This window comes from Lontra canadensis, unplaced genomic scaffold, assembly GCF_010015895.1.
Source record: "Lontra canadensis isolate GAN:19392208 unplaced genomic scaffold, GSC_riverotter_1.0 scaffold21, whole genome shotgun sequence".
Lineage (NCBI taxonomy): Eukaryota > Metazoa > Chordata > Mammalia > Carnivora > Mustelidae > Lontra > Lontra canadensis.
The window spans coordinates 10,558,548-10,559,363 of record NW_022631015.1 but is presented as its reverse complement, the minus strand read 5'-3'; positions in this window follow the sequence as shown (position 1 = coordinate 10,559,363).

Here is an 816-nt window from a genome sequence, read left to right as displayed (position 1 = left end):
ATTTTATGAGGTCAGCATCACCTTGATCCCAAAACCAGACAAGGATCCCATCAAAAAAGAGAACTACAGACTAGTATCCTTGATGAACACAGATGCGAAAATTCTCACCAAAATACTAGCCAATAGGATTCAACAGTACATAAAAAGGATTATTCACCACGACCAAGTGGGATTTATTCCAGGGCTGCAAGGTTGGTTCAACATCCACAAATCAATCAATGTGATACAACACATTAATAAAAGAAAGAACAAGAACCATATGATACTCTCCATAGATGCTGAAAAGCATTTGACAAAGTACAGCATCCCTTCCTGATCAAAACCCTTCAAAGTGTAGGGATACAGGGCACATACCTCAATATTATCAAAGCCATCTATGAAAAACCCACCGCAAATATCATTCTCAATGGAGAAAAACTGAAAGCTTTTCCGCTAAGGTCAGGAACACGGCAGGGACCATTATCACCACTGCTATTCAACATAGTACTAGAAGTCCTAGCCTCAGCAATCAGACAACAAAAAGAAATTAAAGGCATCCAAATCGGCAAAGAAGAAGTCAAACTATCACTCTTCGCAGATGATATGATACTATATGTGGAAAACCCAAAAGACTCCACTCCAAAACTGCTAGAACTTGTACAGGAATTCAGTAATGTGTCAGGATATAAAATCAATGCACAGAAATCAGTCGCATTTCTCTACACCAACAATAAGACAGAAGAAAGAGAAATTAAGGAGTCCATCCCATTTACAATTGCACCCAAAACTATAAGATACCTAGGAATAAACCTAACCAAAGAGACTAAGAATCTATAC